The 13,732-nt window shown below is 49.8% G+C and overlaps 1 protein-coding gene across 4 annotated transcripts in view; it reads left to right on the top strand.

Moving 5' to 3' along the window:
• The window catches only part of ST7L (suppression of tumorigenicity 7 like), a 1,501,068-nt gene that overhangs the window by 223,845 nt on the left and 1,263,491 nt on the right, over window positions 1–13,732 (top strand). The window lies entirely within an intron of this gene.

Here is a 13,732-nt window from a genome sequence, read left to right as displayed (position 1 = left end):
TTTTTTTTTAACCAACAATAGAGTTCACAGTGTGCTGAGGAAAAAAAGTCTTTCCCCAAAACCACCGGACTGAAGGTGTGTCACGATTGCAGGAGCAGATGTCCATCATGGACTCCCACAGTGTGTCTCTGGACCCTTGACTCTGGTCACTAGTCCTGTGGTAAGTATGTCCTGATGCAACTGACAGCAGTCGGAGATTGGGAAGCATAATTGTATGTTGCGGAACACAAGAAGAGATTGTGTTCAAGGCAGTGGTTTCACTCCTGAACATGGTGTGATTTAAAAGCTAAATCCTGGTCACGTAAGTTGAAGACTTAAATGAATTACAAGTGCAGGAAGGCCAAACGGAATTAGATCCCTTCTTGCCACTTGAAGGCAGGCGAAAGGCTGCTCAGTCAGTGCTCCAAGGGTCTTTTTCCTCCATGACCCAGTAACTCAGACACCATTACGCAGCTGGTCCCGATGTGCCTCACATTTTGCTGGGCATGGTCGACAGCTGATACGGTGCTTTAAGAGGCCATGCTGCAAATCGTTAAGATGCTGCCAGCTCCCTCTGGAAACCTTTTGGGCCCCATAAAAGCTTGGGGGCAGGAGGAGGGCACCAATTGCACATCCGCAAGCTGGCCCACCTCTGGAGCTGACAGACCCCACAGTACCCACTACTGGCCTCTTGCTGACACCGGTCAAAACTTCTACCCCAGCTTTAGGTTCCACGCATGTCTCTTTCGTGTTGGCACCATTGCCAGCCCCGCAGGTGCCTGTGCCAGATTCGATCCTGACACAAGGCCAATGTAGGCCTGTGCGAGGCTTGTGTTACACTATGAAATAGCCAAAGCACACCCAAGTAAAGACTAACCTAACTTCCAGCCTCTTACACAATGCCTGTACTACTGGAGGTTTGAGTTCCTGCTTGACTCTGGTTTGGATGCAGTCCTACTGTTGTAGTCGTTCCCCATGATTACGCCGATGAAGAGGCAGACAACGTACTCCTCCCTCTTTATACAGCTGTTGGACGTTATTTGAACCTACAAATTGCTAGTGGGTTGGATACCTCTCCAAAAACTGAGTTGAGATCCCCACCTGGTCCATCAATGCATTTGTGGTGTGCAGGGTAGTGGAAGTTCTTGACCTACAACGGCTTATTGTAACAACAAAAACCTTACTGAAATTCCCTCCTTCCAGCAACACCCCTCCTCAGAGCTTCTATTGTCCTTCAGTGAGATTCTTAGGCTCACTTGGAACAAACCATTCACTGCCCCTCCAGTGTGTCAACCTGTGGCTAGGCAGCATTTTGTTCATGGAAGCATCCTATACGTTGTGGTGTTTAGGGCCTTTTCACTGCTGCAGCAAGTATGGGGCATTCAGGATATGATCCCAATGTTCTGGGATCAATCTTGGGTCTCTGTGAGGGTAGTTCTGAGACTTCTTGGACTCCTAGCCTCATGCATTCTCCTGGCATAAATCTTCCATTTTAATATAGGTAAGTCACCTCTAAGGGTGGGCGTACTACCAATAAGGCAGGGTGCATGGTATGTAACAGCAGGCATGTTGCAATTGATATTTTACATGTCCTAGCAGAGAAATATCACAAAAGTTGTTTTTCGCTGGTGCAAGGGTAGATTCCCATAGGAAACCCACTGGGTTACTTTATCTCCATTCATAATGGTTAATTTTAGTTTGGGCATAAAAAAACATAGTGATGAATGCAATGCTATAATTCATCTCAACCACTGACAAACGCCCATGCCACCTCCCAATCCGTTGTTGTTTGTCCACCATACCACTTCAGTGTGAACCCAGCCATATGCAAATCAGCCTTGACCCTGCTTCAATGGGAACAGTTCTACTCAAACTGCCAGGCCAGGTCCTTCCTGAACTGAAAAACAAGCAACCCAGGCCCGGTATTTTGGGCTCAACAGCCAGATATAGCTTGGCTCAGTGGCCACAGGATCCAAGTGTGGGTATCAAAAAACAAAGGGATGGATGGAATGCTTGGATTAATTTTAGCCACTGGTGATTGCTCTGGGCCACCAGTAACTGACATTAATTCAAGCATTCCATCCATCACTTTTTGTTCTACTTAAGTATGTCGTCCTAAGTGGGAAGGGTATGACCAGATGTGGGTTCTGTGCACACTGTGTCACTGGAACCAAGTTATACCAGGCTCACGAGCCCATAATAAGGGCGAAACCTGTCCTGGGTTGCTTGAGTTCCATTTCTGGGAGAACCTGGCTTGGCAGTTTGTACTGGACTGTTCCCATTGGAGAAGGGTCAAGACTGATTTGCATATAGCGGGGTCCAAACTGTGTGTCCTTCGACACCACCATCTTCCCTGAGAGCTGGAAACACGCCGAACTCAGCGCTCTACTCAAGAAACCAACAGCGGACCCCACCGACCTCAAGAATTACCGCCCCATCTCGCTCCTCCCGTTTCCAACCAAAGTCATCGAGAAGACCGTCAACAAGCAGATGGCCGCCTTCCTCGAGACGAACGGATCCCTCGACCCCTCACAGTCCGGCTTCCGAGCCAATCACAGCACCGAGACCGCCCTCATCGCCGCCACCGATGACATCCGAGCCCTGATGGACAATGGAGAAACAGCGGCCCTCATCCTCCTAGACCTCTCCGCGGCTTTCGACACGGTCTGCCACCGCACCCTAGTGCAGCGCCTCAACAACGCCGGAATCCAGGGGAAGGCACTGGAATGGATCATCTCCTTCCTCGACGGAAGAACACAGAGAGTCCGCCTACCACCGTACAAGTCAGAGGCCACCGATGTCATCTGCGGCGTCCCCCAAGGATCCTCTCTGAGCCCCACCCTCTTCAACGTCTACATGAGCCCCCTCGCGGCCATCGTACGCAAACACAACCTCAGCATAATCTCCTACGCCGACGACACCCAGCTGATCCTCTCCCTGACCAACGACCCCGCCGCCGCCAGAGCCAACCTGCACGAAGGGATGAAAGAGGTAGCCGAGTGGATGACGACCAGCCGCCTGAAACTGAACTCGGACAAGACGGAGGTCCTCATCCTGGGCTCCTCACCCTCCGCCTGGGACGACTCCTGGTGGCCTCCCGCCCTGGGCACCGCACCCAAACCGACAGACCATGCACGCAACCTGGGCGTCATCCTGGACTCCTCCCTCTCCATGACCAGGCAAGTCAACAACGTCTCCTCGGCGTGCTTCAACATCCTACGCATGCTACGGAAGATCTTCTGGTGGATCCCCACCGAGACCAGGAAGACCGTCACCCAGGCCCTCGTCACCAGCCGACTGGACTATGGCAACGCCCTCTACGCCGGTACCACCGCCAAGCTCCAGAAGAGACTCCAGCGGATCCAGAACGCCTCAGCCAGACTCATCCTCGACATCCCACGAACCAGCCACATCTCCGGACATCTGAGAGACCTTCACTGGCTCCCCGTCAACAAAAGAATCACCTTCCGCCTCCTCACCCACGCACACAAAGCCCTACACGACCAAGGCCCGAGCTACCTCAACAGCCGAGTCAACTTCTACGCTCCCAAACGCCACCTCCGATCAGCCAACCACGCCCTCGCCGCCGTTCCCCGCATCCGAAGGACGACAACAGGAGGAAGGTCCTTCTCCTACCTGGCCGCCAAAACCTGGAACTCCCTCCCGACCGACCTGCGCCTGACCCAAGACCACCTCTCCTTCAGGAAGAAGCTGAAGACCTGGCTGTTCGAGCAGTAGCGGCACCCCCCCCCCCCCCCCCCCCCCCCCCCCCCAGCGCCTTGAGACCCTACGGGTATGTAGCGCGCTTTATAAGTGTCACTGATTGATTGATTGATTGATTGATGCCCTGGTGTTTAAAATAACGATGGATTAGGATGTAACCCCCAGTAATTACCAGTGGCTGTGTATAAATCAAACATTTAATTAATCACGTTTTGTTTACTTCAGTAACTTCAGTTTGGGAGCAGCTAGAAAGATTATTCAAGGACTTGTTTTTATGGAAATATAAATCCATCTACATGTTAAAATCAGAATTTATATTGCTATTAAGGAAAATGCACTTTTAGAAAGGTCTCTTTTCTACCTAAAAACAAAAGGCCTTTCTGCCAGTGTCCAATTGTCTCTTGACTACTGATGGCTCCTTTGTGGCCACCTCTGTATTGTTCCTAGACAGTGGACAAAGGGTCCTGGATGTGGAGAGAGATAGTTCCCTTCCTTCACAGGCTGGGCATGAAAGCTTTGCCCAGCACCCTTACTAAGCTTAAAAGGATGCATACCCTGTCACAAGCAAATGAAGTCAACACATAGGCTTGCCTCCCATTTGTCTTTCTAGTGAGGCTGGCTCCAAAACCAGTGGGAGATGGGGAGCGGCCCAGAACTGGTTTACAGAATGGACAATGGGTTGCTCCTCACCCACAGACTGGCACTGAGACTCTTGGGCCTGAAAAGAATCAGAAGGAATGCCCTGCTGTCTGTATTCTGAAAGAAGACTTGATCTGCTTGCGTTGAACCCAGGCCGCCGATGTGACTCAAGAGTCAGTTGGTTGACCTCCTGTTTGAGCTGCAGGGCCACATCAAGCTTCCAGATTCCTGCAAATCTGCAAGAAATGGGCTCAAAGAGCTTCATTGATCGCCAGTAATGAGCAGAATTCCCTTTAAATCTTTATATGGCACATAGTGCCCTTCACGGAACCGGCCCTGAGTACTTGCAAAACAAAATGACATAGTATTCTCCTTATAGATGCCTACATTCAGCTTCTTCTAAGACCATGGTATTGCCCAGGATTCATGAAGCTTCTAGGGGTGACAGAAGCTTTGTACATGCCACAGCAAAGCTTTGGAAACAAATGCCGCATCACCTCCGATTTCGGCGAACTTGCCAACTTTTAGGAAACCGTTAAACCTTCCTTTTTTTCTCATTCTTACTAGTTGTGGTTTATTACTGTTTCCTCTGTTATCTGTTTCTAACCGCTGCAGTTCTTGCCACCAGGGCCAAGGCACCCTTCTGGGCAATTGTTTGCACTTTACAAATGTTATCTTATCTTTTCCTGCTTTCCAACTGACCAGTCCCAACTGGACCTGACTTGGTCCCCTCTCTTAGCTTCTGTGGGGCTGAGTCGTGACCCCAAATCCTGGACCCTTGGCTGTGGTTAGAGTGTATTTCTTCCTGCCTAGCTACAAGCGTCACCAGATTTGACACAGAGCAGCACCTGATTGAGTGCTTCACCAGACTCCACACAAAGCAGCCATCGATTTGTTAAAAGACCTGGCATAGCAGGATACTTACTGTCGACGTTGACCCATTCCTCAGATCCAGCTTGCATCTTGTCTCGTCAACAACCACTTGTTCTCCAGAAAACTTTCTAAGTCAAAAGAAAAACTGGTCACTGTATCCAACGTTGTCGGCGTTAACTTTTGATTTTGACCCTGTGTTATCAGGTACTTGTGATTGGCACTTTGTGCTTTTTGGCGCTATATTAGCTTAAACCTTGAAAGATTCATATCTCCGCTTCTACTTATTGGAATCTTATTGTTTTGGTCTCATTTTGTTCATTAAAATATTCTATTTTTCTCAATTGGTTTGGTATTTTTCTTGTGTTGTGTTCTCACTTTATTACTGTTTGAGTACTGCATAAATAAATACTTTACAAATTGCTTCTAAGTCTAACCAAAATGCTCTGAGCCCTAGCACCCAGGGGGTTGAGCACATGTTTATTTAGTGACTTTTGTGATTCACCCTGACCAGGATTGTAAATATTATTTGAGGTGGGTCTTCACTCTCCTCAGCTAATACTCCACTTTATTTAACAGATGCTGCCATGCTTCTACCTTGTATAAAGTGTCAAGCATGGAAAGGTTTATGTTATCATAATTGTGCCAGTAATTTGACTAATAATCAATAGAAAAATGTGCTGTCCAACTGTCTCGGATGTTTGAACAGAAAACATTAAACCACTGACAGAGGGAGTTCTGAGGGGTCGTCACTCCTTTTTAGGTCGAGCCTGGAATTCGCATCCGAAGGATGCGTCCAGGTGGAGACTTATAGCTAGCTGACTCGGGGGAATGAAGGACAAGAAACTGCCACACGCTTCTCTTCGGCTGGATTACACTGCGTGCACGCGCACCCACACTCACGCATGCGCACATCACAGCCACACGCATACACAGGCACACACACACACACACCCCCCCCGTCGCCGCCGAACCTACACACACACTAGCGCACCTACACGCACACACAGAGACCCCTCACATACACACCAGCGCACCTACACACACGCACGCACACATACAAAGACTCCCCTCCCGCCGCCGCCATCGCACACATACACACACACACACACACAAGCGCACTGCCCTCCCCCCTAGAACTAAGCCCCACTTACCGCCATTCGGGACTTCGTTAGCCGGGGCTCTCCCTCGGGCATGGGAGCCCCGCTCTCAGGTACTCCGTGGGCGCGGGCGCGGGACTTCAGAAGACGGAAGTCCCGCCCAAAGGAAGTGGCTCCACGTCTCCTCCGTGTTTGCCTGTCTTCCTGCCTCGGCGGCCGCCAATGACAGCGCGGCCCCGAGCAGGGAGGCGGGCACAGCGTCTCCCGTCCACAGTACAGCGAGGTAGGCTCTCGCTTAGAGAAATCAATTCATTGCACCGGGGGATCTGTTTGTAATTACTGCAGCTTGTTGCTTGTTTCATCAGCTGTGAAAAGTTAGATTGTAGGTCTGAGTTTTCTGCCTCTTAGTGCTTTAGGCTGAGATGTGCCACTAGATTGTATTAGGATGTCTCTTCTCTACAGTCGCACAGGCTCTTGGTGCCTTCCTACCTTTTTTTATTTAATTGAGACTGGGCTTGTGTAATATCATTATTTCGTCAGCCTACGTCACTGGTAAAATCGTCCATAGTGCACCCCTTGGTCAAAAGCCGTCACCGCGTGTGGGCGGCGCTGCTGCAGGACCCGACTTGTTGCTGCAGCCAGTACTGCGCACCACCCTTCCTCCAGGGTGCAGGTAAGGCGAGCGGCCCCTAGTAGGGGTGCTGGCAGCGGGTGACTGGTTCAGGCTGCGGTTGTCGACTCATACCGTGGCTTTCCCCACCTGTCGAGCTAAGCTGCCGCTCGAACACACCACTGCCGGATGAGTGAGGTGGTGGGTCTGCTCTGGTTTCTTCGGTCTTGGCATTTTCTCTGTTTTGTAGCAGGAAGTCAGCAGTGGTCAGTTGTTACGTAAGAGTGTGGGCCGGCATCTAGCGTTGTTACCCACCAAAGAAATAAGATCGACACCCTCTTGAGTTTGCTACACCCAACTACCCCGAATTCTCTGGCAGTCATCTTTATATCACCAACTGACAATCAACAGGTTCAAACCAAGAACGTTCAACTTGACCAGGGTAATTATTGGCAAGATCGGGGGCGGGGGCGGGGGTGGGGGGGGGGGGTTAAACAAGCATTCGCACTAACACTCATTTCTGCACTATATAATAAACTTAAGATAGCTCTCACAGGTCGTGAACTACTATGCCAGCCCCTGCACAAGTAATTATGGCAACGGGATAAGAATGAGACCTTACGAGTGAAGGGTGCCTGCCTTTAACAGAGGAGCGGTACAACAAGGAAGCAGCCTAATGCAGGGCATACTACTGTAGGGTTGTTTGCTGGTAATTCGCTGGACAGTGGTGATTGAGGGTATCACTGCTGTCTCTGGCGCAGGGGCACATCCCCTCCCCCTGCCCAGTGCAGGCATGGCTGCTCGCGAGGAAGGGCTGCTCGATAATCTTCACCGGCAGCCTGTCCTGTAATCCCTGTAAATGTAATAAAGATGCGATTGGAGCAGTGTCGCAGCCTAACCAATTTTCGCCTAGAGACCGAATTAATGCTTTTCTCACCTCCCTTCCTCCGTCTCAGGCAGAAGCATCCCCGATGCTCTCTCTCCCACCCGTGTTCGCTTCTCCTATCAATATCGACAGGTCTGCTCTCTCCTTAGCCATACTCTCCCTTTACCCTTCTCTGCCCTCCCCCTCTGTAATTCTTGCTGACCCTGGCAGGGTTCCACCAAACTCAGTCTGCAGGACGACCAGGAGCTAAGATGCAGGGCCGCGATACAGAGCACCTCTACAAGATCCAGGTGATTGGGGACCTCGGGGTGGGGAAAACCGGCATCATCAAGCACGCTTTGTGCACCAGAACTTCTCCCCGCACTACCTGGCCACCATCGGGGTCGACTTCGCCTTGAAGGTGCTGAACTGGAACACAGAAACCGTGGTGCGACTCCAGATGTGGGACATTGCTGGTAAGTGATCGGATAATTCTCTGCCGAAAATCTGCCCCTCTAGAACCTGATTACACACCCGGTGCACTCTTTCTGCATGCTTCCCTAAGTCTATATAAAAAATAAATGCAAAGGCTGGAATTCTTCAAAAGTACGCCGAGTGGTCTGTTGTTTAGATTTATTTTAGAGTCTAGTAATGGGGAAGTTACTTGTTAACGGGCCTGTGACATGTAACTGGTGGTCTCTGCAGTATAATCACCAATGTTCTGTTTTATTATATGTCCTCCATAGGTCATCATGTACCATAACACCTTGTTTAGCGTCAGAAGATGTCAGGAAAAAGTGTGATCGCAAAAGTTTGTCTGCATGTTGCTGCCCCACCTGTGACCCCTGTGTTGCTTCCACCCCGCTACCACCCCTGTGTTCCTTCCACCCCGCTTGCACCCCCGTGTTCCATCCTGCTCGCACCCCTGTGTTGCTTCCATTCAGTTTGCACCCCTGTGTTGCTTCCACCCCATCTTGCACCCCTGTGTTGCTTCCACCCCGCTTGCACCCCTGTGTTGCTTCCATCCCGCTTGTAACACATGTTTCTAATGCCAGTCGTGCCCCCGTGTTGCGTTCATCTTACTCTTGTCCCTGTGTTGCTTTCATCCCACTCGCTCCCCTGTGTTACTTCCACGCTACTCGTGCTTGTTTGACTTCTTCCCCACCTTTCCCCTATATTGCTTTCCTCACCTGCTCCCACATGTTGCTTCCCCACTCACACGCCTCGTATTGCTCCCCAACCCTCCTAAAAAGAAATGCATTTGTACATTTTTTCTTTTTATTTGCCGATCCAACTTGGATCACTAAATAAAAAGAAAAAAAAGCACTGCGTATAATCTTCACAAAAGTTATTTACAAAACTTTAAGCTATTGCCGTTATAAATTACAATACCTTTTTTAAGTTTTAATTATTGATAAAAAATTAAAAACCATTGTTATTTGTAATATCAATACATGTAAGTCACGTAAATACAACACATAATGCATTACAAATGCTATAGGTGTTACATTCGCGAAAGTTATAACTATTGGCATTGTAAATGACAAAGCAATTAATTTCGTTACTTTAAAAAAAAAACATAAATAAAAAATTTATCATTTACAATACCAATAGCTCAAACTTTCCTAATGCGAGACCTATTGCATTGCAAATGCTTATTTCAATGATGGGGAGGATACCTTTGATGGAAATCATTATTCTCCCCAAAATTCTTTAGACGCTACAGAATACCATACCCCTTATACCTCCCAAAGGTATTTACGAAACATTTAATGCCACTATTGAGATCGTTCCTCTGGAAAATCTGACATCTACAAGTAGTGCTTGAAAAGTGCTGCAAATCATCTTATAACAAGGGACTGTGTATTAACTGACCCTGCGTCATACTATAGAGCAGGGAAAATTATTAAATACTCAGTTCTACTACAGACCATGCATATTCAACAGACCTGTGGGTCCTGGGCGATTTGGTCTCTTCTGGTACAGTGAGCTCCTTCGCAGATATGAGGGGTTACTTTGGGCTCAAGCAGTCACAGTTATTCATTAAATTCAACTCCGACTTCACATAACAGCAGACTTAGCAGAATTATATGATATCCCAGACAGTCACTGAGCGAAAATAAGTCTCAACTCCTACAATAAGGTAGAATATCAGATATATACAAATACCTCAATCAACTCTTCTGACTTTAAAAACCCATAGAGGCTTGGGAAATGTGCCATCAGCCCCCTGGAAAATTAAGACTGGACCTTTGCATTGATGGCCCCCAGGGAGACAGTGATCTGAAGCAGATGTTTCTTTATATGATTGTCACTATGTCACTAATACGAAGGCTTTGAAGAAAGCAGGTCCACCAGAGAATAGGATCTTAAGTAGTGATTTATTCAAATTGGTAGCAACAGAAGTCAGGTTTCTAAGAAAAATGAGGAGGGTTATTGGTCATCCGCTGGCTTCCTCTGAAGTCTTCTACTTTCAGCGGTGTTCCTGGAGGGGGGTTCCGGATACTTCTCCGAAGCTTGGGCTCAGGAAAGAAGAGAAAAGAAATACCCCAAGTTACTGGTGGGGCTCTAGGATATAATTTGAGAACGAGAAGGGAAGGGGCGTGAGGGGATCACCGGGGACCATCACCCGTTGTAGACACTTCAAAAACAAACTTCCCTATATTGAGTGATAGGGAAGTGAATAAAACGGAGAACGTAAAGAGCCCCGTGACCGCCCTCACCATCCCCTACCCAGTCCCACCCCATGAATAAAGAAGTCCCCTTAAACGGCCCCGTACCTTGTCCAGCCACACTTCTCCAGAAGTGAGGCGGGGCGGCTCGCGGTACCGGCGGCCTCCTGGCTTGACGATCTCTCCGGTCGGGTCCTCTTCCACGTTCGATTCTGCCACAGCAGCAACGCCTTCCGTCTTCCTCTCTTCTGGGGCACTTCCTCCTCCGGCATTCACCCTTTCGTCGCTGCGTCCAGCTTCCTTATCCGCCTTCTCTTCCTCGGATTGGCTCCCCAGAGACGATGTCAGGGAGGGGGGTGTGGCCACTGAAGTAATCCAGGCTGCATTAAAGGGGCCGTCGGAGTCCTGCGGACGGGGTGGAAAGGAACAGTCGTTAAAGTCCACACCCCGTCCGTCAGTGTCACCGACCCCGTGACAATGATTTAATTATGTTTTTAGAATATACTTAACCTCTGCAAAGCTCTGATGCATGCAACACAGTCCAATCCCTAATTGTCTTATGTGCCAGACTGAAATGGGTCATCACCTCCATGCAGTGTGTTCATGTACAAACAGACTTTGGCTGTCAAATTTAAATTAACCCTGAGATAGCCCTCCTGCTGAATTATCTGGAGAGCGAGGGATTCTCATGCACTGAAAAGATCTTATTGAGATTAAGCATGGTCCTGGGTAAACGAGACATAGACCAGAAAAAGAGAAAATTGACTTTGCTAAACCCCTCTCCCCATCGTACCCATGCCAACCAAACTGCTTCCTGAAAAGCTCTAACGCATGGACCTCAGTCCAAACCTGAATTGCCTTGGGTGCTCGTCTGAAGTGGGGCATCTCCTCCATGTAATGTAGTCATGTAAAAACATTAGTGGGGATAACTAATAGATTCCAGTCTTTGGCTGGGGAATTTAAATCAACCCTGAGATTGCCCTGTAGAATTTTCTAGAGAATGATGGATTCTCATGCACTGAAAAAGATCTTATTGAGATCATGAATGGCCCTGCGTAAATAGATTGGCAGTGGACTTTCTCTATTTCTATTCTTATTCCCCCCCCCCCCCTCCACCCTCTGAGCCCCCTCCCCTCAAGGCCCACCCTCAGAGTATTGTAAAATGAAAGACAGAGTCTGTATATCTGTTATATACCCTCAAATTCTCAAGATGCTGCCAGGGGTTGCTCCCTGAAATGCTGGAAGATTTGGATTAGATGGATGGCATACAACGAAGACCTCTAATAAAAATTCATTACACTACACAAGGGCTTGAAGGCAAACCAACATACATAAAGACAATGGTGTGCTGCTGGTGGGTGGTGGGTGTGTAGTGGTGGGACAGCAATGTATAGCTTAGTAGGGTGTAAGGGGGCAGGGTCAGGGGGTGTGGTATCAAGCGAAACAGAGTCAGGGAACAGTGCTCGTAAAGAAGGTTTTATTTTTAGATACGCTTTTCTTCTTTTGCTAGTCTCTCTCAGTTTTGCGAATTCGCTTGACTCCGTTTTGACTCTCCGAGGGAACGCCGAGTACTCCAGGCTGAGGCTGTCTTTGCCGATGGACTGGCTCGCTCTGTCTGGTCTTGCCGGTGGAAAGGGTTGGCTCCGCTGGTTCACTGGCCGTTCTCCGACCGGACCCAAAAGGAAGACAGGAGAAAGCGGAGGTCAAAGGGGCGTTCCAAACAATAGCAACAGGGCCGGGGGTGAGGGAAACCAAGTGTGCCGTTATATACAGGGCCTGCAGTGCTCGTGAAGGGAAAGGGACACAGAGGCTTTGGATATATACAATGGCTACAGGGTCTCTAGCTGTCCGCTACGTCCCACCCAGCCTGCTACTTTGCCCCGTACCTTGTGCAGCCACGTTCCTCCCGTGGGACCGTGGCAGGGCGGGTCGCGGAATCAGTGGCCTCCTGGCTTGATGGAAACAGCTGGGCTCCGCTCGTCGTCGTCCTCCTCGAATCTGCTGCTCGTCGGGTCTTCTCTCCGTCTCCACTCCAGTACTCCGTCCACCTCCTGGGAATCGCCGTCCGTCGTCTTGGAGTGTCTTCCGGCTTTTAACCCCGCGTCGTCATCAGGGGGCGGGGCCATGGGTCTCCGTGTTCCAGAGTTAAAGGGACCCTGCACCATTCCCTCCTGGTCGTACCACACCGTGTCCGCCTCCGTGGGAAGCCAGTACTCAGGATCGGTGTCGGCAGTCTGTGTATGTGGAACAGAAAGGGGAGTCAAAGGTATGGCGGACCACCAGTCCGTAGCAATTCCCTGTTCCATGTCGGGGGCCCCCACCGCCCCGTCACACATCTCCCCCCCTGGACTCTCACGATCGGGGAGAGGCTGGACCCGGGACAGGTAATCCGCATTCCCATTCGCGGACCCCTTCCTGTGCTGTACGGTGAAAGAATAGGGCTGCAACGAAAGGAACCACCTGAGCACCCTAGCATTAAGGGACCTGTTCCGGTACATCCACTTCAGAGGTGCGTGGTCGGTTTGCAGAACAAACTGCTTCCCCTCCAAATAGTATTGAAGCTTATCCACGGCCCATTTAATTGCGAGGCATTCACGCTCCACCGTGGAGTACTTGCATTCCCGTGGGAACAACTTACGGCTTGTGTATAAGATCGGGTGTTCCACCCCCTCGCTGTCTACTTGCGACAGTACGGCTCCTATGCCTACGCTGGAAGCGTCCGTGGCCAGCACGAAAGGTCTGGAAAAATCAGGGGATACCAGTACAGGTGCTGACGTTATGGTGTCCTTCAGGTTCTTGAAAGCAACAATGGCGTCCTGAGGGGGGTGCTTTATTTCCGTGGTCCTCACATCCTTCCTTAGGAGATCCGTTAAAGGGGCAGCTTCCTCTGCGAACTTGGGTATGAACCTTCTATAATACCCTATGAGGCCGAGGAAGGCCCTGAGCTCTCTTTTAGTGGACGGAAAACACGTATTCTTTATGGCGTTCACTTTCTCCTCCTGGGGGGCTATGTGGCCGTTTCCTAACACGTAGCCCAGATATTTGACTTTGGTGAAAGCAGCCCGGGATTTCTTGGAGTTTATGTGAAGGCCTGCCTTCTGGAGGGCGTTGAGGACGTCTTGCAGATGTAACAGGTGCTCCTTCCAGGTTTTGCTATGGACCACTATGTCGTCCAAGTAGGCAGCACAGAAAGTGGGGAAGGGCTTCAGAACTTTATTCATGAGTCTCTGGAAGGTGGCAGGGGCCCCGTGAAGGCCGAAAGGAAGCACTGTGA

This window comes from Lissotriton helveticus, chromosome 5_1 (assembly GCF_964261635.1).
Source record: "Lissotriton helveticus chromosome 5_1, aLisHel1.1, whole genome shotgun sequence".
Taxonomy (NCBI): domain Eukaryota; kingdom Metazoa; phylum Chordata; class Amphibia; order Caudata; family Salamandridae; genus Lissotriton; species Lissotriton helveticus.
The sequence above is the reverse complement of the archived record's forward strand: the minus strand, read 5'-3'. Positions and strand labels throughout refer to the sequence as shown.